We start from the raw sequence: 24,763 nt of genomic DNA on the forward strand, positions 1-24,763 counted from the left end.
CGCCGGCACTGTTAGCCCTTTCTGGGCTGTGCTCTGTGAGTCCTTGAGAGGACAATAAATCGCTGTCAAAGTTGTGGAATGATCCCATTCAATTCTCATCAAGGAACAGAGAAGACATAAAATTCAGCAAATGGAGGAGGGAAATTTGCTTATTAAAGGTATTTGTGATGAGTGGAGTAGACAAAAAAACAAAACAAACAAACAAACAAAAAACACAAACAGCTGAGCTTTAACTGGAAATTACCAAGCAAAAAAGGACAGGACAGCACCATGTGAGCAGGAGGCCGGTGGCACAGCGGGCTTTGCCCCGACGCGCACACGGGTAACAGGACCTCAGGAGGGAAGAGGTCGCCGGGACAAGTCCCATCAGGCTGCGGGGAGTCCTTCCCGGACAGATGCTGCTGGCTCCTGGAACTGACTTGCCTCCTCATGCACAGGTAGGCAGCTTATCTCGGGTTTTGTTTTGGCTTCAAAATCTTTTAATCTCCCAGGATTGTTTGAGTGGATCAGCCCCTATTTTTATTCTTGGATAGAGAAGTGAATCAGAAATGCAGCCAACTTCATTGGACTTGTGGAGGCCTGTCCCCGAGCACTAAATTCCTTGCAGCTTCAAGCAAGTTGACAGAGCTGAGACTGAAATAAAAAACACCAACAGGATTGGACCTGCTCCTGACCGTGGAGTTTGGTGCATAGTAGGCATTCAGCAAGTATTTGTTGAAGACAAGTATCAAGGAATACTATTAATTCCAAATTGCTTTCTCTGTGCAGTGCGGAGTGCACAGAGTGGAATGCAAGGCAGTGTCAGCCAACAGATTGTTTTCTGAATTGGCAGGGTCCTCTGCCTGTAATTTTACCAAAGAAAAATATTTGTGGGTGTGGCTACACGCAGTGGCACTTTCTAGGCTTCATGCAGGTTTGGAAACCTTCGTTTTCCTTTCCTTATACATGGCCACTACATTTACCCTCCACCTTCTTTCTGAGGGAAGCCCCAGGAAATGTAGGTGCCCTGTGGAGCCTACAGGCCCTTTCAGTGTTCCTGATGCTTATGAAAATCCACTCTGGATTTTGTGGAAATGGGAGTTTGGATTGTCCTGAATGCCTTAGTCTGGGAGCTGGGGAGTTTCTGGAAAACAGCAGGTTGTTTTGTGGTGAGATTGTTTTGAATTAAGCTGTCAATACCTCCCCACAATGAAGGTTAGAGGGTTAGAATGCTGGTAAGAAAAGATCAGGGGTAATGTGTTCTAAGTGGGGACAAAGACACAGTGACTGGCATTCTGGGTACCTGGGGCAATGTATTGAGCTTGACATGATCCCAGGGGTCCTGCGGGGAATGGTCTCAAAGAGGGGTTGGCTATGATTATGGTGAAACGCAAGCCTACTGGGTTCCCCTTGATTAATGGTCCTACCCAAACCAAAGGTAGCCACTTTGTGGGTTGACTGATGACCTACAAGGGGCCATGGGGTAAGAGCCCTAAGCATGGACCGTGGTAATTAGCAAGTATGGTCACATTCTTTCTCCTGGAGACACGAATGGAGTCAGTTGGTACAAGAGGAGAAAAAAGAAGATGCCTAGAGAGGAGCAGAAATCAACAGACAGTAGGGGATCCATGCCAATGGGAGTGCCATAGTGAAGATCCAAGAATTCCTGATGTTAATGGGCAACAAGCTAACATGGAGCCCAGAGTCAGCTTCAGTCCTAAACAACCTCCCAAGTCTGTCCTCTATGGAGCCTGTACTACATTAGGTTCTGTCCTACCCCTATATAACTTATTACTAGATGGCTCCTTCAATAAATCATAAAACCCCAGTTCTTAAGATGACATGAATGTGCCTATTCCTTTCAAATGAGATGAACCAATGTATTTACCATACATGAAAAACTAATGCCAATGACCTAATCCCATGTGACTTTTCTGATTGATTAGAGTCCATGTTCACTAAAGAGTCACTCAAAAGGTTTCTAATCTATTTCCTTACTTGTTGGCTGGGTAAGTGTTACATTAGGGAAATAGAAGAAAAAGGTGATTAGAGGATAGAGCTGGGGCCGTTGGCCTTGTGTAGATACAACTATTCACAGATTTCATAGGATAGGAAAATGTAGGGTTAAGGGTTGCTTTCCAAATTGTTTCCCCCGTTTGCCATTGTAGCTTTTCCAGACCACTTAATTTGATTTTCAGTGTTCAAAATCTTACTTATAAATCTCCCTTGAGTGGAGAGTTGGGTAGGTGGCAGGAAGAGATGAAGAGAGAATGTTCACAATGCTAATATCATGGTTATACAGTTGACCCTTGAACAACACAGGTTTAAACTCTGTGGGTCCACTTCTGGGCAGATTTTTTTTCACCTCTGCCACTCTTGAGACAGCAAGTCTAACTCCTTCTCCTCCTCCTCTTCCTCAGCCCACTCAACATGAAGATGACAAGGATGAAGACCTTTATGATGATCCACTCCCACTTACTGAATAGTAAGTACGTTTTCTCTTCCTTATGATTTTCTTAATAGTATTTTCTGTCCTCTAGTTTACTTTATTGTAAGAATACAGTGTATAATATAGATGACATACAAAATACATATCAATTGATTGTTCATGTTATTGGTAAGACTACTTGTAGGCTATTAGTAGTTAAGTTTGAAAGAGTCAAAAGTCGTATATGGATTTTTGATTGTGTATGGGGTCAGCACCCCTTACCTCGGCATTGTTCAAGGGTCAGCTGTATTTATCTAGAGAAGCATAGAAAATAATACATTTGTTCACTTGATAGACATTTGTTGAAATGCCTGCTGTGTGACAGGTCAAGTCGTACGTGCTTAAGAGAAGTTAATAAAAAGAGTAAAGACATCTGCCATAGAGCACTTACATTGTAGCAGGAGGAGCAGGCAATAAACTAAAAATAAAAGATAATAATATAACAGATAATACATATAACACAATAAGGCAATAAACACAAAAAGATTAAAAAAGTCACAGTATGTCAAAGGTGATGAGTGCACTGGAAAGAAAGGAGGGCAGAGAAAGGAAGGAAGGCATAGGCCTTGCTTGTGAGAGGACAGATTGCAATTTTAAATAGGGATGGTCAAGGTTGGCCCTTCTAAGAGAATGATCTTTATGAGAAAGTGTGCAAGAGGTAAAGGAATCAGTCATTGGGGTATCTGGGAAAGGTGGTTCAGGTAAGTGGAACAGTCACTACAAAGGTGTTAAGGCAGGAGCATCTGACATGTTCAAGAAAGAGCAAGGAGGCCAGTGCAGTTGGAGTCTTAAGGGAGGGAGAAAGTAGGAGGCTGGGGCAAAGGAGGAATGTGGGGGACAGACCATATAACATCTTGGGAAGAATGAGAAAAATCAAAGATTCCCTTGAACCTGAGCAAAAAACCAAAAGCAAAAACAAAAGCCATAATAAGGATATTGGTATTTGATTAATTTAATTCCTTATTGAATTAGTGATTCTCATCTTAAATTGATTAATTTAATTCCTTATTGAATTAGTAATTTAATTCCTTATTGAATTAGTAATGTGGGGAAGGAAACTATATATCATACCCCCTACCCCTGCCACCAACCAGGGAACATCTTTATACCATTCCCCTCCTTTTTTTTTTTTTTTTTTTTTTTTTTTTTTTTTTTGAGACGGAGTCTCGCTGTGTCTCCCAGGCTGGAGTGCAGTGGCATGATCTCGGCTCACTGCAAGCTCCGCCTCCTGGGTTCACGCCATTCTCCCGCCTCAGCCTCCCAAGTAGCTGAGACTACAGGCGCCCGCCACCACGCCCGGCTAGTTTTTTGTATTTTTAGTAGAGACAGGGTTTCACCATGTTAGCCAGGATAGTCTCGATCTCCTGACCTCGTGATCCTCCCGCCTCGGCCTCCCAAAGTGCTGGGATTACAGGCTTGAGCCACCGTGCCCGGCCCATTCCCCTCCTTTTAACACCACTGCCTTATGGAGTCACCTGTGCTAATGGGCAGATACTTACTGTGCTCCTTGCAAATATTAGGGCAGGGAAAATGTTGAAGACCAATGTAAACACATCAGGATTAACTGAAATAATTATTGCCTAATATGTGTGTCTTCATCCATTTGGGCTGCTATAGCATAATACCTTAGATTAGGTAATTTATAAACAACAGAAATTTATTGCTTACAGTCCTGGAGGTTGGGAAGTCCAAGATCAAGGCAGATTTGTGTCTGGCAAGGGCTTGTTCTCTGCCTTGTTGCTGTGTCCTCACATGGCAAAAGGGCAAGGAGGCCCCCTCAGGCCTCTTTTATAAGGGCACTAATCCCATTCATGAGGGCAGAGCCTTCAAGAGCAAATCACCTCCAAAAGGCCCCACTTCTTAATACTATCACTCTGGGCATTGCATTAGTCCATTTCCACCTGCTGATAAAGATATACCCGAGACTGAGTAATTTATAAGGAAAAAGAGGTTTAATGGACTCACAGTTCCACGTGGCTGGGGAGGCCTCACAATCATGGTGGAGGGCGAAAGGCATGTCTTACATGGCAGCAGGCAGGAGAGAATGAGAGCCAAGCAAAAGGGGTTTCCCCTTATAAAACCATCCTATCTTGTGAGACTTTTTCACTACCACGAGAACAGTCTGGGGAAACTGCCCTCATGATTCAGTTATCTCCCAATGGGTCCCTCCCACATGTGGGAATTATGGGAACTATAATTCAAGATGAGATTTGGGTAGGGACACAGCCAAACTATATCAGGCATTAAGTTCCAACATACGAATTTTGGGAAGACACCAACATTTGGATCATAGCAATGTGCAAACCCTTTTCTAAGGCAATTTTACATTTTTGTCATTTATATTCCTACAAGGTATCCTGAGCAGAACTACACCAGATACATGGTAGAGTTTTGTTTAAAGGTTCTTAAGGGGTGTGTCTTAATGTAGTTACTAAATATCCCAGTAGGGCTTTCCATGTGTTGGTTTCAAATCAAAGAACCAATTTAAACTCCGTCCCTTTTGGACGGGACCAGACTCATACGAGGAGTGGTGACTATACGAGTCAATGTGGTTTTACTACCCAGGAGGTGAGATTTGGCTATCATTTTAGACCTCATTTAAAATATTCTCTGTAACTTCCTTCTAGTGTTTCTAATATTCTATCTTGTACAGTAGTTACATTTTTTGGATTTAAAATCCCCCCTTTTGAGCCTTTGTAAGCTAGTGTAGAGGTTCATGATATGTGATGAGTTACAATTTTTCTGAGGCCCAACTTTGAGTCTCAGGCACTAAAGGAATGGGCCCCAGAGGTGGGTTCCTGTTTTCACCCAGCACCTGGCCTCACTGTGGCTTCATCATCCCACGATCATCCCAACCTCCTCCCTTTCTTGCCAAAGTGAACATTTTATTGTGAAGTCCTGTTCTATGGTGATATTAACAAATTTGAGGATTTTTGTAGTATTTGCAATGCAAACTCACAACTGTCAAATGTCTACTGTTTCTATTTTTACCTTTTCTGAGTATTAAAAAATGAAGTGTAACTTAAGTATAACAAAATGCACAGATCTTACGCGCTTAGTTTGATAAGTTTAGACAATTGTATACCTGTGTAACCATCATCCCAATCAAGATTCAGAACACATCCACCACCCTAGAACTTCCTCTTCTGTCCCTTTCCAGTGAATTGTTGATCCACCCCCACAATCTTGGAGGCAGTCACTTTTTGACTTCTATCACCACAGCTTTAATCTCATAGAACAGGTTTGCCTGTTCTAGAGTTTCAAACAAATGAACTCTTCCAACATGTATTCTTTGTGTGTGTGACTTCTGTCTCTCAAAGTGGAGTTTTTGAGATGTGCCCATGTTGTTGCACCTATTAGTAACTTGTTCTATTTGATTGTTCAATAGTATTCTACTGTATGACTATACCACAGTTTGTTTACCCATCCTCCTGTTGATGGACATTTGTCTTTGTGGGGAAGGAGGCTATTGTAAACAAAGCAGCTATAAACATTCTTGCATACGCTTTCTGTAGACATAGGTTTTCATTTCTTTTGGGTAAGTATTCATACCTAGAAATGGAATTGCTGGGCCATAGGGTAGCTTTAAGAGAATTGCCAAACAGATTTTCAACATGGTTGTACCATTACTCTCCCCTAGTAACATAAGATAGTTCTGGTTTCTCTGCATCTTAGCCAACATTTGGCGTTGTCAATCATTTTTATTTGAGCTACTCTAGTGGGTGTGAAATGGCATCTTGCTGTAGTTTTAATTTCCGTTTCTCTGATGACTAATGGTGCTGAGCAACCTGTCATGTGCTTACTGACCATTCCTACATGTTCTTCTGTTAAATGTCTGTTCAAGTCTTTTGCCCATGTTTAAAATCAGGTTATTTCATTGCTCTTGTTAATTGGTAAGAGTTCTATTATTTATTTTTGTACTCGTCCTTTTTCCTGGTTACCTTCTAAATTCCTTGAGATATTTTATCAGTTCTCTCTACAGTGTCTACCACAGTGCTTTGTAAATGGCAAGTGCTTAATAAACACTTATTGGATTATCAGCATAAAGTAGTAGCCCTGCCTGTACAGTGGAACAACCTGTTGATTTTATTAACAGAATTCAGTAAAGTTGGGGCATTCAATTTTTGGATTGGCAGCATCTCTTAGTTTTCACTTTTTGAATTGGACATTACTCTTTTCCAGTATGTGACCTTTTGCAAACATCCAGGCTGTTCATTTCTAAATGCTTTAAGCCAATCTGGCATATAGTACTTGATTTTGGAAACTGTCATAAACTTTATAGTTAATTTTTATAAGACTTACTTAGGAAGATCTGAAGTTTTCATGATAGGTGGTCTCTTAGAGAAGTTAAAATATTTATAGTCTTAAAAATAGAACGTTCTGTACCATCACCTTCTGTTTTCCTCCTCTTCTGAAATTTATGAGACATTTCTTAACCAAGAACCAGAGCCCAAGGGGCAGACAGAAGAAATATAAATACTTTTATTTGAAGATAAAGATGGTGAGCGTCGACAAAGAGAATATCTGAGGCTTTTTAAACCTTGTCTCCTTTCCAATTTTGTCAGCCAGAAGCATTATAAATGTATGCTCCACTTTGAAAGAACACCTGCAATGATGTCATCTTTATGTTCTTAAATTAGTTCTAGGCAGACTGGCCAGCTTGGGTAAGCCAGAGAAACGTTTCCATTCTCATCCATTTGAACTTTGCCTCAGACCTATGGCTCCTGTGTGCTAACCCCAGGTTTTAGAAAAGCTCTCATCCCCACGGTGATTCAGAAATCTTGAAAATCATATGTCGCCAGTGAATGTATTGGTTAATTTTTATCTCAAGTCAACTCAACAAATTAAAATTCTTTTCTGATCTGATCTCAAAAGTATACTTGCTTGTTGTAGATAATATAGCATGAATACATACAGAAAACAAGGTTGATCTAAAAATTGATCTCACAAAACTACTATTAAAATCTCATAGGTTTACTTGCCATTATTTTTGTTTTTATTTTCTGACATTATATTTAACTTGTAGTCAAAGAAAAGAATCATAGTGAATATATTCATGGCTACTGGGCTTTGTTTATGTATTTATTTTTTTCCAGAGTGATTTTCACTCACAGATTTTTACCGGCTGTGTAGCATTTCATTTTGTTCTGTTTGTCGATTATGTTTGTATTGTGTCTCAATAGTTTTTTTCTTCATGTTCTGAGTAAGAATGAAATCTTTTTCACCAATGAGAGTATATTTTTGTTTGCTTCATGTTGGTATATGGAGAAGCAATGGACTGTTGTACATTTATTATCATTTTTAAATCTGGTCCCTTTACTGTGTTTTTTAAAAATTCAAAGTGCTTAGAATTGATTCCCTTGGGTGTTTAGGTTATCCAGTCATATCGTTAGTTTATAATGAACTTTTAATCACCTCCTTTCTCTTAGTTGTGGTTCATATTTCTACTTCCAGTCTTATTACATGACTCTGATCTTCTTGAGCAATGTGAAATAGTAGACACACCTGCTTTGTTTCTGGTTTTAACAGGAATACTTTTAATGTTTCATATGCTGGCCACTTGTTTACATAATTATGATGTGAAAGAAGTATCCTTGAGCTCTCATTTTCCCTAAGGATTTTTAACAATGTGAGAAAGTGTTTGAGGTGTTATTTAATGCCCTTTAAATCACTGATAAATGCGGGGACCGCTGACATAAAGTATTATAACGTTGGATTTTCTAGTATTGAACGCTTTTGCATTCCCAAGATAAGGTACACTTTCCTTGATCATGCTAGAAAATTCCTTTAGTATACTATTTATTTTGCGGTTACTTTATTTAGGATTTTAAAATTACTCCTAAGTGAGACTGGCTCACGATTTTCTTTTCTTTATTGCATTATCTTTGTTAGGTACAGAAATCAAGATTAATTTAGCTTCATGAAATCGATTGTGTAGCTTTCCATCTTTTTCTGTGTTCTAGAAGAGTTGATAAACCTAATTCCTTAAATTTGTGAAAGAAACTTTTGAGATATGTTAATTGTATTTTAAATTGCTTTTGTGGCTAGTAATATATTCACATTTAAATTTTTCTCTTATGTCAATTTTGGTAACATGCCCAGAAAAGTGTCCTTAATTTTAGGATTTTAAATTATATTTTGCAAGGTAGAATATCATAATCTCCTATCCCTTTTGTTCTCAGCTCAGTTTAATTTTAAACACTTTTTATTATATAAAATTAGAGAAGATAGTACAATGAACTATTGTCCCATCTTCTAGCTTCAACATTAGTCAGTTCAAGAAAACTTCATACTACTTATATCCCCATTCATTTTGTCATTCACTGCCACCCCCTCTCCCATTATTTTGAACAAATTCTGCCATGATAATTTCATCTTTAAATATTTCATCCTGTAGCTCTAAAATATATGGACTCTAAAAATAGTGAAAATATCACTGCCTACCTAAAACGTTAACAATAATTTCTTGATGTCATCAAATATTCATTCAATGTTCATGTTTCTCCAATGATCTTTTGCTTTTATACAGTTTGAGTACATACATTACAATCAGTTGCTATGTCACCTCCATTTCTGTTATTATACATTTCTCCCACCAACTCTTTTTTCCCTTGACGTTTCTTATTTCTCATTTATTGGCCCATTTTTCCTGCTTATGTTTATCAGAAGCTTATCATTTTGTCTTTCTCATTTTTTTATTTGTTCATTTTTTCTGTTTTCTTAATTATATTTGCTTAGAGTTTATTATACTTTTTTAAAGAGCCAAATATTGTACTACATCAAATTTGACACTATACTCCCAGCCTCCTCTAAAACATATTTATCTGATTGCAATTGTTGTTTCCTTAGAATCCTTTCTTATCTCAACAGCCTTGTTTATCTTCTCATCTGGTTGTCTTGGCTCCTCTTACTTTTTAAAAAACTGGTATTAATTTTCCATTCACCTTTTTTCTGTTTTCTGTGTAAAAACCTGTGGAAAAACAGTTAAGACCCCTCAGTGGCTGGGCAGTGAGGGCTACAGATCAGCCCTCAGTGGGAGACTGAGCCCCCCAGACTTAAGTAAGGATCAGCTGAATGGGCCCAGAAGCCACCTGCACCTATAGCCCAGTCTGTGGCCTCAGCTTGGAGAGCAGTCAACTCAGGAACTGGAGTAGTCCATTCTCCTTGAAATTCCTCCCTGGACACAACTTTTCAGCAGTGGCTGCTCTTCCCTTTCAGTCTCTTCAGGATCTCTGTGGAATTGGAGATCAGGCATGGCCTCCCATGGACGTCACAGGGGTGCCACCATGCACAGAACTTCCTGGGCCAGCATCCCTCACATCAGACCTGTGGAGTGAGCTCCTATCCATTTTTCACATGTTTTAATCCCTCCTCAAAACTCTCAGACATTTAAACTACCATCAATCCCCATTCACTGAGCCAGACTCTTGTGGTGTTAGTGCAAAACGTGCTCCTTGTGGAGTACACGACCTGCCATCTTTCTGTCTTTAATGCTCTTCTTCTTTCCCCTTCCTTTGCAGCCTGTTCTTTGGTTTTGGCTTCTGATCTTGTTTCATGGAGTTGCTGTCTTTGTGTATTCTATTAGTGATGGCACACTGTTTCCAAAATAATTTACTTCTGGTGTCTCTAGTGAATCATTTTGAGTTTCCAAAATAATTTATTTCTGGTTTATGCAGTAAATCATCTTCAAAAGTCTCTCCACCCCCTTCTGAGTTGTTGGAGTTGTTTTTCTTTCAGTTTTTAAAAAATATTTTATTCCCATTGGCACATATCAATGTTTTCCTTTTAGAGTTACTCTTAGAAGAAACATTTATCAAGCCTTGATGATGGCCTACGTAAGAATGTGTTAACTTCCCTGTCTTTGTTAAGGAGGTCACTGGTTATGGCTCATAGTGGCAGACAACAGAATGCACCTTAGTTACTCAGAAGAAAATGATTTATCAGATGATATGATGAATCTTACAGAACTTCACCAGGACCCAGGGAATAAGATTTGATTGCCACACACTTAGAAACAATGGCAATCAAGAGAAATGCCCCATCTTACATGGAGCTCTTCTAGTGGAAATACCACAGTTGCCACCACATACTGCTCTGTACCTAAGTTTCTAGGAACCAGACTCTGGAAACTCTTCCAGAACTGCCCCAGGAGAACCAACATGTCTATTGCTTGCAAAGACCTCCAGTGTCCCTGAGCCTGGCCACTGCCTCCCATTGCTCAAACCCTCCTAGTCTCATGTGTGGACATCTGCTTGGAAGAGTCTCATCTACATACAAAATCCTGGCTCTGGTAAGTGGGATTCTTAGTTTTCTAGCATTGTTATATCAGAAGCCTCACTAGAAGCAAGCAGGAATGGCAGTGAAGTCAGTGAAAAATCTGCTGCACTAAAGAAGTTTAGTGATGGATAGAACTCCTACAATCCCAGGTCTAGAAGGCCTTCATCCATGGTAGCTTTGCTATACAGGAGTGGGTCTCCTGTCACACCTCTGATTTCCTAGAACTCTGTGCCAAAGAATAATATTTAAAAAATCACAATCCCTTCTTGCTTCCTATCTAGTGCTCCTCTTGCCTTCATCTTCCCTAACAGAAATGTATTTTCTCAAATGAAATGTGTTACTAACAATTTCTCCCTAAACCGTTCACACCACATCACTCCCCTGATCCCTGCACATCTACTAGTTTTCTGAGAGTTTTAGTATCAAGGTGGAAATAAAAATATATAGGAGAAAAAGGAGAAGGGAATTCTGATCATCAACACAGTAGAGGACCAGCTGCACAGTTTCTAGGTTGGTATAGATCCTGAGCACATGAGCTGGGGGCAGAATCGATGCTCTCAGTAAATTAGTTGACCTGTTTGAGGACATTTGAAATAAATTACTTCTAAGCAGAATTCTAGAGGCAATGTCCTATGATTTCATAAAATTATAGCCATTTATAAGAGATTTTTTTCTTTGACAAAAATGCTGCATGGCTTTTCAACAAATGGTGCTGGAACAATTAGATATCTACATACAAAAGAATGAAGTTGGGGCCTTACCTCATAGCATACACAAAAGTTAATTCAAAATGGATCATAGGCCTCTTACAGAGGTCTAGATGTAAGAATTGAAAATGTAAGATATACAAATAGTCAATAGCACATTGGAAAGATACACACCATTGGTCTTTTGAGAAATGCAAATCAAAACCTCAATGTGATACATGTCATACCACTAGGATGGTTAAACATCCTGAACTAAAAACTAAACTAAAAAAAGTTTAGTTTAACCAAAAAAAAAAAAAAAAAAAAAAAAAAGACAATAATAAGTGTTGACAAACGTGGAGAAACTGGACCCCTCATTCATTGTTGGTGGGAATTTAAATTATGCAGTTGTTTTGGAAACAAGTTTGGTAGTTCGTCAAGAAGTTACAGTTACCATATGACCCAGCAATTCGGCCCCATGAGCATTGAAAACATATGTCGATGCAAAAACATCTACACAAATGTTCAAAGCAGCATTATTCATAATAGCCAAAGAGTCAAAAAGCCCAAATATGCATCAACTGATAGAAGATAAGCAAATATTGTACATCATTCACCATAAAAAGGAAGGCAGTACTGATACGTACTGAACATGGATGAATCTTGAAAACAGTACATTACGTGAAAGGAACCAGTCACAAAATATCACAAATTGTATAATCCCATTCCTATTGCATGTCCATAAAAGGCAAGTCCACTGGGACATAAAACAGATTAGTGGTTGCCCAGAACTGAGGGTGAGATGTGGAAAGACTGCTGATGGGTGTGGTTTTTCCTTTTGGGGTGACAAAAATGTTCTAAAATGAGAGAGTGGTGAGGTTGTATAACTCTGTGAGTAAATTAAAAACCACTGAATTATAAACTTTAAAAAGGTGAATTAAACCTCAATAAAGCTGTTATTTAAAAAAGCAATGCATGAGATTCCTGTTTGAATGTCACCAAGAGCATTGTTCACTTGACACAGATTTATTCATGGTACACCCATTATATGAAGTATAGTCCTAGCCTCAGCAAAAAGTAAAAAAAAAATTAAAAACAGAAAATATAAGAGTTTCAAACTCAACAGATTTTAGGAAACAAACTCAAAAAAAAAAAAATCAGAAGAAAAGAGATAATAGATAAAAGCAACAATTAATGAGTTAGAAACTTAAAAAACCGTAGATGTAATACATTCAAATTTAGTTCATTAAAAAAACAAAGCAGACAAACCTATTTAAGAAAAAAAAAGGGAGAAAACACAAATATAAACAAATGATAACGGAGAAATAATTATGCTAACAAAGGAAGTGAACAAAATAAGGAGCATTTCACCTCAGGCCATGAGGAAATAGCAAGGCCTGAACTTCTTTTACTATAAAAAGCTTCAAAACAGGACAAAATAGATTAGACAACTGTATTCAGACTTTGAACAATAGACAGCACAGTACTGTGATCCCTAACAACAGATAAACACCTTTCTACCTGGAGGCATTTTTCAGACTGTGGTCCGGGCCCAGTGGCCTCAGAGTTGAAAGGATAGAAATCAGAGTTCAAGGAGGCTGAAGCTGTAAGACATTCTAAAGATGATTTCCAAAGTGGAGGGAACTACCCAGAAAAACCGCTGCAGAAATTTGCAGAGGATCTTCATGAGTGTTTGCTGAGTTTTAGCCTGTTCCTGTATAGGGTGAATGTCAACAAAGATGGGCAAAGTATGACCAGCGAGCTGTGAGCTGACTGAATGCCCATCACACAAGGAAGGCAGATGTTTATGGTCTGGTTTGTTAGAGTGGAGAGTCCTCAGCAACACCCTGGAGTGGTCACTGAGTACCCCAGGGCAGTCACACAGTACTAATAGGACCAAATTATTGATGGAGCAACATTATTCTAGATCTACCCTAGAAAAGCTTTAAAATAAAAAACCAGGCCTCCAAAGGATCAGTTTAATCTTTGAATGACTTAGCTACTTTTCAAAACAAAGCCCACCACTCTAGAAAGGGAAATGGTAAAATTTAACCCCCCAAACATACCATTTATAGTATCCTTCTAAAAACTACAAGAAGCAAAAAGAAAATATGAGTAAGATAACTAGGAGAAATATTAACCATTAGAAGCAAATCAGAAAGGACAGAGTGATATGGTTTGGTTTCCTACCCAAATCTCATCTTGAATTGTAGTTCACATAATCCCCATGTGTTGTGGGAGGGACCAGGTGGAGATAATTGAATCATGGGAGTGGTTTCCCCCATCCTGTTTTCATGATAGTAAATTCTCATGAGATCTGATGGTTTTGTAAGGGGCTACCCCCTTTACTTGGCTCTCATTCTTCTTCTCCCTGCCGTCATGTGAAGAAGGATATGTTTGCTTTCCCTTCTGCTATGATTGTAATTTTCCTGAGGCTTCCCCAGCCATGCTGAACTGTGAGTCAATTAAGTCTCTTTCCTTTATAAATTGCCCAGTCTTGGGTATATCCTCATAGCAGTGTGAGAATGGACTAATACACAGAGATTATGGAATTAGCAGACAAGGACCCTACAACACATATTATAAATACATTTAGGTACTTAAAAGAAAATAAAAACATAGTGAGGACAGAATTGGATAAATTTAAAAGAATCGAATGCAACTTCAAGTGATGAAAAATACAATAGATGAAATTAAAAAATTGGTGGAAGTAATATGAGTAAATTCAATACTACAGAAGAAAAAATTATAGGTTCACTGAAAGTTCACTGAAAATCAACTGACAAAAGGCAGATTAGTAGGAGAAAAAGGCATACAAACTTTATTTTAATGTGCATAGCACAGGAGAATTGCAGGAGAATCATTACCCAATAACCCAATGGGGTACAGATACTTATAGCCCCTTCTTTATAGGGGAAGGGAAAATGATGGAAATGTGGCAATCTGAGGGATAATGAATGATTTTTAGGGGGAAATAAATGGGCCTAATGCTCCAACAATTGTTAGTAAGTAATTTTCTTTGGAAATTGAATGGGCCAGAGAGAAGAAATGGTCTGGGATTCTTCCTCTGTGCTATGAGTTTTAATCTTCTCTGGTTAATAAAATTTCAAGGCAGGCAATTGTGTTCGTCTTTGGTAGGTCCAGTTTCCAGATGGGATAAGGGAATTTTAGAGAACAGCTTTATCCTATGCTTTGGGAAGGACAGAGGACTGAGAGATGGGGGAAGGACTTAGACCTTGAGCTGCTTCTTTAGATCAGCAATATTTTGGGGGTGAAATACTGATTTTTTAGTCTCCTATTTGAAAATTTATTTTCAAAAGGTTTCACATATTAAAGTAGGATTGGTAACTATGGAAAGAGAAATCGGGTTAGTAATTCAGTGGCAAAGGATCTGTAAAGGGAGAAAAGAACATAGATTATGATGAGAATGAATACATAAAAAAAGAACAAATCTAAGCACTGTAAAAAATCCAATTAAACTAGTCTCCTATTTCTGGAAATTGGCCAGTCCAATCAAACAAATGTGTTTCATTTTAAAAGATGGCATTGTAGATAGGTTCTCAAAGCTAGGCCACTATATATGATGTAGGCAAATAGAGCTTTAATACGAGGGCTTTTATGGAAACAGAAACAAAAAACAAATGTTAACGGGTGAAATAATTTATAAACTAGTTTCTTTAGAGTCTGGAGGGCAGTCAGTTGAGAAGATTAGTGGCAATCTGACAGATTTTTGTAGTCTTCATTTTGCATGTAGAAAGTTTGTCCAAATATAAGCTGTTGCAATAATATTTCTTCAAAGCCAAGTTGACTAGTTTCAGCCTCAGGAAAAAAGCAGTTTTAGTTTCTAATAATTCCAAGTCAGAAGGGTGGAAGAAATATTGGAAACGTTAGTCTGAGTGTCTCAGCCAGATATTGGAGGAAAATAAAAATGTGTGATTCAGTCCACATACAAAGCTCAGAAACAAATGGACAGGACTAGAATCTAATAACAGGCATATGTGAGGTTTTTTTCTGTGACATAATTTTTTTCTCTCCAATCCTCCCATTTCGACCAAAGATAATCATAATTTTTTTTTTGTTTTAGTTTTGTTTTGTTTAAGTTTAGTCTGACTTGATTATTTACAGAAGTTTAGTAAGAATGATGAATGAGCATATAGGCTTGTTCTAAGTTGGCTTTGTTGGGATATTTTCATAAAGAATCTCAGATCAGACTTCTAGAAAAGCCCCTTGGCTTCCTAGCTATGTTAAGAAGTCCACTGTGTCTGTAATACCTGTATAAATGGGTGAATACCTCTTTCCTCAAGGCCCCTCAAATACCTTGAGGTTCATGGGCCTATCATAAGGTGACATTTATTACTCACCACAAAATCAGGAAGCTTGCAAGGGAACCATGTAGACAAGGTACAAGGCTAGTCTCTCCAAGGGACACTTTATTGACTCCACAAAAGTCAACCTCAGCCCCTCAAAGCAATCTGATCATACCTAAAAATATTGCATTTCAGTCAGGGCCTTGGTAAAATAACCAGTGTTTCCAGTGGTGTCCTGTTATAAAAGAGAATGAGTTCTTATTGAACTTATGAGATAATTGTATTGCCATAAAGTAAGAATATTCATGAAGAATTTCTGAATTCCGAAGGCATCAGGTAGAGAGAAAGGTAAATATTTCAACTTTTTTTCACAGAAATATACTTTGTCTATAGCTTTTGCTGTAAAGCTATAGAAAACTTAGGAGAAAAATGTTTTCTTAACTCTGGAAAACAAAACTTGAAAAGGATAAGCAATGTTTCAAACAAAAGAATCATAAAAAATTATTTCAGTCCTTTATCATTTCAGCTCTATGTAATTCTTGTTCTGCTTGACGTTAGGTTAGCAATTTTATAAGTCCATTTTTTTTTTTCATTAGAGTTCTGGAATTTTAACCAGTCCAATGAATGGTATGGTCTCAAAGTTTTCTAAAAACTTTTTAACTTACTAAAAAGGTGTTTGAAATGATGACAACTTTATTCTTGTTTATTCCATTTACATTTACCTAATTTATTCATTCTTAACAATTATATTTGAATCACTCATAGAAAATAAAGCTAGCCATTTAAGTGATTTTTAATTTTAATTTATTATTTATTTTATTTCATTTTTTTAAGACAGGGTCTCACTCTGCCACCCAGACTGCAGTGCAGTGGCATGATCATGGCTTACTGCAGCCTTGATTCCAAAGGCGAAGTGATCTTTCCACCTCAGCTTCCCAAGTAGCTGGGACTGTAGGTGCACACCATCACATTCAGCTAATATTTTTCTTTTTACTCACTCAGCTAATTTTTAAATTTTCTGTAGACATGGTGTCTCACCATGTTGTCCAGGCTGATTTTGAACTCCTGGGCTCAAGGGATCCTCCTGCCTTGGCCTCTCAAAGTCTTGAGATTACAGGTGTGAGCCACTATGTCTGGTCTATTTTTTAAAAGGCAACACGAGGCTAATCCTGTGTTGGCAAGGAGTTTATCCTACCAAGGCCTTTGAGATATTGGAAACAGATACCATCCCCCCCAACCCAGTGTCCCTCCCACAGCCATCCTGGGTATGTAGGAAGGCTATGAAGGGCAGGGCCCATCTTGGTCCTAGAGTTACATATCAGATGTAGAGCCCAGGACAGAGGATAGACTTTTGAAGACAATGTCTAGAGGATCCAACCCCACCGAGCATGGCCAGGAGGTATAGCTGGGCCAGGGAAGATGGGGCCATATTGGGCTTGGCTCTGCCCTGCAGCTGGTGGCTTAGGCACTGTAGACCCACATGTCCCCAGGCCTCGCCATAGCCACCTGTCCAGACCCCAGAATCCAGAGGCTCAAAACCAAAGATATAAGCTCACAGTAAGATGTATGTAAGGTTAGGGGGAACCCAGTAGCCAGCCCACAGCACAGTTTTACCTCACAGACAAATCAAGCAAGTATTAAAAGTATCACAGAAGCAATAATTTTATAACCTTAAAATGTCTTTAAGAGACAGCATAAATCTGTCTGACCAGTAGACCCAGGCAAAAACATCTGCATTAATAATGACAATTCTGAAGGCATTTCCTTTTTATTTTACCAACAATTTAAAAATTAGCTTTATTTACCAAAGATTTATTACAGTCATGTAAACTTGAAAAGCATTTGAGCTTATCTACTTAATTTAGGAATGTTTATTTTAAAATCAATTTGGTATTATGTAGACAATATAGAAACACAGGTATAGTAATCTACATACATGTAGACACAACATACACCAGTACATGCTTACATGATATGTATCTAAAAACCAAAGAGATCCAGGAATTCAGTGCAGAAGAGAGCAGACCTTTAGACCTGAGAAGAAGCTGATTATGACTTTTGAGGCCCATGAGGAAGACAGAGGACCCCAAAAGAGAGGGTCAATAGCGCCTTTACTGTGTTCCTCTCAGGTTCTCAGCATTGCTAAAAGTTTCCTTTAATCTTTGTGGTGGTCAGAGTGCTGTTGCTTCCTTTTAGTCATTTGTATCAACTGATTACCAAATGAAGGAGGGAGGGGATTAACAGGATGAAAGATTGAAGATGCCAAAAGGAAAGAGGAAAAGTAAATGGACCAAGTCTTAGAGAAGTCAGTTTGGGGGTATCTTAAGTTTCCCAAAGAGTCAATGAAGTTCTAGTTAGCAGGGGTTCAAAAAAGAGGGGTCTTGTTGAATAAGAAGTTTCCATAGGAGAAATAGAATTTAAAAGAGAAGAGAGAAGAAGATTAGCTTTTAATCAAACTGACTTTTGACCATAGAGCTCTGTAAATTTAAAAACAACAACAACAACAACATACAAGCAGCAAACTTTCTGTTATGTGAGCAGCCAGCCTTTTGTGAGAGCTGAGAGACTGAGGAGGGGGGCTTTGGCAGTGGTGGTGGGAGCAGCACCTCTCTTTTGCTACCTAACAGGGTCTTTGGTTCTCAGTGGTGGTGGGAGATATCTCTCTGATCCAGTAGAGGATGCAAGATAAACAGAAAAAAAGTTACTATCACACTCTAAAAATAGAGTTTTAAATCAGAAGTATTCCTAAGTGAATTACTCAAAACCAAAACAAATAAGCATACATGAGAATAAAACCAAGAAGCCCTTTATGGCTTTAACCAAAGTCTCCAAAAGCGAAGCAAAAGTTACAACCCTTCCGAGATCTAGACCCCTCCCAGTGACAGTTTAAAGCAAGGAAAATGTCACCAGTCACAAATGAAGTACAGCCCACATATCTGTCTGGTCATATTTTCTAGAGACCCAACTTCCCAGCTGGCCATCTACATACAAAGGGCCAGCAATCTGTGTGCTCCATAGATGGAAAATTAAATGTGACAGTCAGTGGGACAGCAAAAAATCAAAAGTTGTCTATGTGAGAAGAAAGAATCCAAACAAATGGGTACCTCAAATGTTGAGGCATACAAATATAAATTCAAAACGAATAATTCAAACTAATTTTTATAAATGTTTCCCCCTGAGTTAAAGGATTTACATTTTCAAGGGGCTGATTCCCTGACCAGAGAACTAAATGAAACCCAGACTGCAGTGGTAAATGCACAGAATCTTAAACACCAGACCAGAGGCTGGAGTGACTTTTTTACAAATCCCCTTGGAAATTCAAAGTTGGCAGTTTGAGTGTTCAAAGAATTTTAACTTCTGTTTCAGGTCAAATTTTTGCTTTTTAATTTTGTCAGAATAATTTTTAAGACTAGCCATCCCAATATTATGTGTCTTTCTTTTAATTTGGTTCTCTCATCAATACAAATAAGGCAACTGCTTAGGGCAAGAGATCTTCAAATTTTGTTTTCAAATATAGAGGTCTTTCTAATTCAAAAAACGTTTATGTGGCCATTGATGATTAGAATTTCCAATGGTGTACTTATTTTAATAGCGACCCAATCTAATAAGCCTCTTTATGGGGAGATCAGGAGGCATAGAAGATGCAGCCTCCATGATCCTCAAAAATTTACACCCAGAAATAGGCTAAGATAGCAAAAGATCTTTGTTGCTACAGGTGATTAAGGATGGTATTTGCGTGAATGACGTCTCTGTTCTCCACACAAGCACATGGGCACGTGGACACTCGGCCGTACCTCCAGTTATAGATCCACCAACTTCTGGGATTGGACTTGCCCAGCACTAACCAGGCAACAAAGATTGAGACAACAAAGCCCCTTGTGGATGAGGCTCCTTATTAAGGCAAACCATCCTGAGAGCCTGGCATGTTAGCAACAGAGTACGCTGCTTAAAATTTTATACATCTTGGGTCTCCCAGTCCTTTCAGACTGGCCACCAGACATAATTTGAAAAATCACACACCCTGGATAGCAGAGACCAAGATAAATGCTCCCCCTTTGTCACAAGGCAAGCTTTCAAGGACATAAAACAAGAAGAGAGGGCAACCTTTTTCCATTTTTATTTTGGAGACCCACAGCACAGTTTGTCTAAATAGATGCTGGAGGTCTGCTGAGAACTGTAAAACTCTCTGGTCTGTGGAAGCTGGGTTGAACAACAGGCTTATGTCTTAGGCCTATGTTCTACCCTATGGTACCCCTTTTTATGACAAAGTCACACGGGAAGACAAAGATAAAGAAAAAGCAAAGACTATTTCTGGGCATAAATGGATCAGACAACATGAATATTCATGCCAAAAATACACCAGAGTCACTGCGCCTAACACTAGTCATACAAATGCTTTTCTCCCATTAATCTTAAATGTAAAAAGGAAAAATAGACAAACAGTAATTTTTACCATCTGCTCAACCAGATTCCACAGAGAGAGACTGGGAGTCTGGTACCAGATTCCACAGAAAAAGACTGGGAGTCTGGTAACAATTTCTTACTCTTATATTGGCCTCTCAAGTCCTGAGTTCCTTTGATTGTGGCTTCCAGAAAAACAGAGCAGTTTTGGTTATGCTGCTTACAGCACCAAATATGTAAGAGTAAAGGGGGAACATTTCCCTCTTCATCCTCTGACAGTTTGCTGAAAATGAACAGAGAAAAAGCAGACTAATAAGAGAAAAAAGGCGTACAAACTTTATTTTAATGTGCATAGCACAGGGGAATTGCAGGAAAATGACTACCCAATGGGGTATGGATGCGTATATACTCTTCTTCATAGCAGAAGGGAACATGGCGGAAATGTGGATGGTTTGAGGGGTAGTAAGTGATTTTCAGGGAGGAAATGAATGGACCTCATACTCAGACAATGGCTAGTAAATAATTGTCTTTGGAAATTGGAGAGGACGGAGAGCAGACAACGTTTTGGGATGAGTTCATCTGGTGTTTAATTTTCAGTCTCTTCCTTTTGATAGGAGTTTTAATCTTCTCTGGTTAATGAAATTTTAGGGAAGGAAAGTGTGTTCCTCTTTGGTAGGTCCAGTTTCTAGGTAGATAAGGGAACTTTGGAGAGTAGCTTCATCCTGTGCTTTGGGAGAGACAGAGGATTGAGAGACAGGAGAAGGGGTCAAAGAGACCTTGAGATTGCTTCTTTACTTCAGCCACACTTTGGGGTGAAATATTCTGGTTTCCTTTAAGATCAATGAACTTGTAGATATAGCAATGGGATCTATCCAAAATGAAGCATAGAGAGAAAAATGAAATTGAATGGAGCTGGTTTCCTTTAAGATCAATTTGGGAAGGCTTGTAGATCATCAAGACCATCCTGGCTAACATGGGATCTATCTCACTAAAAATACAAAAAACTAGCCGGGCGTGGTGGCGGGCGCCTGTAGTCCCAGCTACTCGGAGGCTGAGGCAGAGAAAAACCCGGGAGGCGGAGCTTGCAGTGAGCCGAGATCGCGCCACTGCCTAACAAAAAAAATTGAATGGAGCTACAGAGATCTGTGGAAAAACGTAAAGTCCTCTAACATAATGGTAACTGAAATTCCTAAAAGAGAAAAGACAAAAATATTTGAAGAAATAATGTCTGAAATGTCTCCAAATCAGATGAAAATTATAGAGCTAGAGATCCAAGAAGCACAACAAACCCAAAATAGAATAAACACACACATGCAACCCCCCGCCACACCCCATAATAAAGCATTATAATAAATAGCTAAAAACCAGTGGCAGAAATATTCTTAAAAGCAGAGAGGGAAAATAGACATATGTTCAGAGGAGCAGAGTAGAAATGACTGCAGACTTCTTGTCAGAAACTATGCAGACCAGAATACTTTAAAGAACAATAGATAGATAGACAATAAATCCTGCTAACCTGTAATTATACATTCATGAAAAATAATTATTTGAAAGTGGAAGTCAAATAAAATATCCTTCAGACAAATACAAGCTACAAGAAATCACTTCCAGCAGACCTACACTACATTTAAATCAAGTCCTTTAAATCACAGGAATATAAAACCTACGATCACATAGAAACTTGGATGTATACACAAGAATGGAAAGGGCCGATATTGATACATATATGAGTAAATATGAAGGGTTTTTTTTGCCTCATTTAAACATTTGGTTAAAAGATTAATGATTTTTTTTTTTTTTTTTTTTGAGACAGTCTTGCTCTGTCACCCAGGCTGGAATGCAGTGATGTGATCTTGGCTCACTGCAGCCTCTGCCTCATGGGTTCAAGCGGTTCTCCTGCCTCAAACTTTGGAGATCTGGGACCACAGGCATGCACCACCATGCCAGGCTAAGTTTTGTATTTTTAGGAGAGATGGGGTTTCACTGTGTTGGCCAGGCTGGTCTCAAACTCCTGATCTCAAGAGATCTGCCCACTTGGCCTCCCAAAGTGCTGGGGTTACATATGTGAGCCACCATGCCTGGCCCATTATTTGCCCTAAATAATGTAATATTTAAGGCAAAAAGAGTAGAAATGTATTTTGCAGTTAAAATAAGGTGAGAAATAAAATGTATGACAATAATAGCACAAAAGATAGCAGGCAAAAATAGAAATATAATGTCCTAAGGATTATACATTATACATGAAGTAGCATAATATTATAACTATATGGACTGTGAAAAGTTAAATTTGAATATTGTAAATCTTAGAAGAATTACTTAAAATAATAAAAGAGTATAAGCTTATCAGCCAATAGTGTCTATAAATAGAGTAGAAAAAATATATTCCAAAAGAAAGTTGAAATTGAGGGGAAAAGAAATAAAAAAGGGATGAGACAAATAGAAAAACATAGGAAGATGGTAGATTTAAATTCAACCATGTTGATAATTACATGACATGTAATGATCTATACCCCAATCAAAAGACAGAGCTTGTGAGATAAAAAAGGAAAGACAAAACTGTGTGTGATCTGCAAGAAACTTACTTTATTATTAATATTGTTTAAATTTTTAAATTTAAATTTTAGATTCCAGTGGTATGTGTTTGTTACAAGATTTGTCACAGGTTTGTTTCAAGGTTAGTTATATCGTGTGATGCTGAGACTTAGTCTTCTATTGATCCCGTCATCCAGATAGTGAACATAGTACCAATAAAAAGTTTTTCAGCCCTTGCCACCCTTCTGTCTTCCCTCCTTTTGTAGTTCCCAGTATCTCTTGTTCCCATATTTATGTTCATGTGTATCTGAGGTTTAACTCCCACTTATAAATGAGAATATCCAATATTTATTTTGTTTCTGAATTAATTTGCTTATAATAATGGCCTCCAGCTGCATCCATGTTGCTGCAAAGATTGTTATTTCATTCTTTCTTTATGGCTGTATGGTATTCCATGGTGCATATGTACCACATTTTCTTTATCCAAGAAATTCACTTTACATGTGATGATAAAAATAGGTAAAAGGATAGAAACAGATATTTCATGCAAATAATCAAAATAAAGTAAGACTGGCTATATTAACATCAGAGAAAACAGAAATCAGAAAAATGATTATTAGCAGGGTCATACTGACAAAGGGTCAATGCCTCACAAAGACATAACAATCTTAAATGTGTAAGCACACAATAAATGGAGCAAAAACTGAAGAACTGGGAAGAATGGGTAAATCAACAATTATAGTTGGAAATTTCTGCATTCTTTTCCTAATAACTTATAGAAGTAAACAGAAACTCAGCAACACTATCTACCGAATAATGAATAACACTATTTACCAACTTGACTAGTTGATGTAAATATGTCCATATAATAGCAACAGAATGTTCACTCTTTTCCAGTGCACATGGAACATTTGCCAAGATAGACCTTGTGCTGAGCCAAAGACCAAGCCTCAACAAATTTAAAAGAATTGAAATCATAGAAAGTTTATGTTCTGCCTATAATAGAATTTAATAAGAAGTCAACAACAGAAGAATCTGGAAAGTCCCCAAATATGTGGAAATTAAACAACATACTTCTAAATCACCCATGGGTCAAAGCAGAAATAGCAAGGAGGATTAAAAATATTTTGAACTAACTAAGAACAAAAACACAGCATATTAAAATAGGTAAGATCTGGCTAAAAACAGATCAAAACTTCCACTTCAAGATGCTAGAAAAGAAAAAGAAGCAAATTAAATCCAAAATAGGAAAAAGGAAACAATAAACATAAAAGCAGACATGAATTAAATTTACAAAACTAAAAAAATGAATGAAACCCACAACAAGTTCTTTGGGGAAAAATTAATAAAATTTTAAAACCTAATTAGACTTATGCAGTAAAAAAGAGAAAAGACACAAATTCCCAAATCAGGAATGAAAGTGACACATCACTACAGATCCTATAGACTTTAAGAGGATAATAAGAAAATATTATGAACAACTTTATTCTGACTACTTTGACAACTTAAATGAAATAATTCTTTGTTACAGTGTTACTTTGCATTGGAGAGAATGTTTTTATTCTCAGGTGATAGATGCAAAAATATTTCAAGTACAGCTCACTTTCAAATGGTTCAGCCAAATGTCGATGATTGTTGAATCTAAGTGGTGAGTATACAGATGTTCCTCGTATTCATCTTTTATCTTTTTTTCATATTTGAACATTTTTGGAATACAAAGTTGGAAAAAATAAATCATGCACAAAAAATTGCCAGTAGAGTGGCTGCCATTCAAGTTGAGTCATTTGAAACAGGGCTTATGATGGGAAGAATAGTGTCATGATCTTTCAACCACGAGATCAGGGTTTGTGACCTTCTTTTTGTTTCAGGTTAAAGCTTCTTGGTGACGTGACAGTCTGTGGAAACTCCCACAGGACAAATGCAGAAAGTAAGGACCTAGATCACTGGATGGTCAATGTTGCCCCTTGCACTAGCAGCAAAGGCCTATAAAATTTTTTTGAGTAGCTTTATCTAGTTGTCCAGTTACTGGGAATAACTCATAAAATCCCCTAGAAAGTCAACAGCATTGGGGCTTGCTTTGTAAACAGAGACCT

General features: G+C 38.0%; 1 protein-coding gene and 1 long non-coding RNA gene across 3 annotated transcripts in view; one reads left to right on the forward strand and one right to left on the reverse strand.

The window, feature by feature from the left end:
* Positions 1-24,763, reverse strand: part of GET1 (guided entry of tail-anchored proteins factor 1) — a 655,129-nt gene that overhangs the window by 510,106 nt on the left and 120,260 nt on the right. The window lies entirely within an intron of this gene.
* The window catches only part of LOC126950702 (uncharacterized), a 30,697-nt gene continuing 6,048 nt past the window's right edge, over positions 115-24,763 (forward strand). Inside the window, exons 1-2 of the long non-coding RNA XR_007724262.1 lie at positions 115-437; positions 2,400-2,464. This is a non-coding gene — a long non-coding RNA (uncharacterized LOC126950702). The remainder of the gene's footprint in view (positions 438-2,399; positions 2,465-24,763) is intronic.

The sequence above is a fragment of the Macaca thibetana genome, chromosome 3, assembly GCF_024542745.1.
Source record: "Macaca thibetana thibetana isolate TM-01 chromosome 3, ASM2454274v1, whole genome shotgun sequence".
Lineage (NCBI taxonomy): Eukaryota > Metazoa > Chordata > Mammalia > Primates > Cercopithecidae > Macaca > Macaca thibetana.